This window comes from Arachis duranensis, chromosome 4 (assembly GCF_000817695.3).
Source record: "Arachis duranensis cultivar V14167 chromosome 4, aradu.V14167.gnm2.J7QH, whole genome shotgun sequence".
In the NCBI taxonomy this organism is placed as follows: domain Eukaryota; kingdom Viridiplantae; phylum Streptophyta; class Magnoliopsida; order Fabales; family Fabaceae; genus Arachis; species Arachis duranensis.
Window position 1 is genome coordinate 82838749 of NC_029775.3, and position 2077 is coordinate 82840825.

Genomic DNA, 2077 nt, shown 5'->3' on the forward strand with positions numbered 1-2077 from the left:
TCATACGCTTATCTGAAATTCCTACCAATGAATTACATAAGTATCTCTATCTTTATCTTTATAGTTTTATTCGTATATCACCATACCCATTTGAGTTTTCCTGACTAAGATTTACAAGGTGACCATAGCTTGCTTCATACCAACAATCTCTGTGGGATCGACCCTTACTCGCGTAAGGTTTATTACTTGGATGACCCAGTACACTTGCTGGTTAGTTGTGCGAAGTTGTGTTTATGCCATGGTATTGAACACCAAGTTTTTGGTTTCATCACCGGGGATTAATTGAGTTGTGAAAAGTATTGATCACAATTTCGTGCACCAGAGGTCGGTCGCTTTTATCACCAATCATCCCGAGTTGGGTAACTCGACCCAGGGTATGAACAGTTTCTTTCTTCATGATTTTCCTTTGGACTGTCTTGGAGGTGTTCTGTTTGTGTGTCTACTACCTCCACACTCCACTCATCACTTGTGGTGATCATCTTGCATTCTTCCCACCTGACCTTCCTTTTTTCTCCTCTTGGATTCTTCTCTGTGTCACTGGGAAATCCATCAGTGGGTTTGGGAAACTGTTGAGATAGATACCCTACTTGGGATTCTAGTCTCTTGATGGTTTCCCCTTGGTTTTTAATATTAGCTCGCACTTCATCCTTAAATACCTTGTTGTCTTGGACTTCTTTACATATGTCTTCAAGTAGAGCCTCAATCTTGGAAAGTCTATCCTCAGTTAGTGATGGTAGGTTGAAATTAGGTGGTTGTTGATAAGATCTATATGAGGGATGTTGGTGAGTTGCATTATTGTTGGAATTGTGGTTGTGGCATCTCTGGTCTTGGCTTTGGTCTTGTTGATTTCCCCACCCAAAGTTAGGGTGATTTCTCCATCCAGAATTGTAAGTTTTGGAATATGGATCATGGATTTGTCTGGGTGAGTTTCCAACATAATTGGCTTGTTTCCAGTCACCTTTTTCCCCTGCATTCACTCCTTCTTGAGTTGGTGATGAAGTGATGACTGCTGCAATTTGGTTTTCTTCCACCTTCTTGGTGAGATCTGCTAGCTGCTTGGTGATCATCTTATTTTGAGCCAGCAATGCATCCATGTGGTTCAGCTCCATTACTCCTCAAGTGTTGCTTCTTTCAGAAGCGTAGAAGTAGTCATTCTCAGCTACCATTTCAATGACATCTATGGCTTCTTCAATAGTTTTCTTTTTGTTTAGAGATCCTCCTGATGAATGGTCTACAGCCTTCTTTGACACATAAGAAAAACCTTCATAGAAAATGTGAAGTTGAACCCACTCATTGAATATGTCCGGTGGGCATCTTCTTGTTAAGTCCTTGAATCTCTCCCATGCCTCATAGAGAGTTTCACCATCTTGTTGCTTAAAAGTTTGCACCTCAGCTCTCAGCCTGTTAATTCTTTGAGGAGGGTAGAATCTTGCCAAAAACTTGTTCACCACGTCTTCCCAATTTGTTAAGCTCTCCTTCGGGAAGGATTCAAGCCAATTAGATGCTTTGTCCCTGAGTGAAAAAGGGAACAAAAGCAGCCTATAGACATCCGGATGGACTCCATTAGACTTCACTGTGTCACATATTCTCAGGAAGGTGGTTAGATGTTGATTGGGGTCTTCTTGGGCACTTCCTCCAAATGAGCAGTTGTTCTGAACAAGGGTGATGAGCTAGGGTTTTAATTCAAAGTTGTTGGCATGTATGGTGGGCTTCTGGATGCTACTTCCATAGTTTCCTAAGTTTGGATTGATGTAAGAGCCTAGAACTCTCCTCTCTTGCCCAACATGATTTGCAGGGCCTTCTCTGGCATGGTTGTGAGCTTCTCCTTCATGATTGTTTTCCAAGTTCTCTTCTATGTTTATTTCAAAGTACTCTTCCTCTTCCTTAGCACCAACAACTCTTTTCCCTCTTGCTTCCCTCTTTGATCTATGAAGGGTCCTCTCAGGTTCTGAATCAAAGGAAGTTGAAGCTCTGCCTCTTCTCCCTGTCATACAATTAACAGAGCACATAGCAAAATAAAATGAAGAGATTATTCTTGTTAGAGTGATTGTTAGTGTGAGTGGTACAAATTATCAAA

General features: G+C 41.4%; 1 non-coding gene across 1 annotated transcript; it reads left to right on the forward strand.

Annotated features, from left to right (window-relative positions):
• Positions 1-1301: 1301 nt before the first annotated feature.
• On the forward strand, positions 1302-1403 carry LOC127746923 (small nucleolar RNA R71). The gene has a single exon (XR_008008728.1). It is a non-coding gene; the product is annotated as a small nucleolar RNA R71 (small nucleolar RNA).
• The last annotated feature ends 674 nt before the right edge of the window (positions 1404-2077 follow it).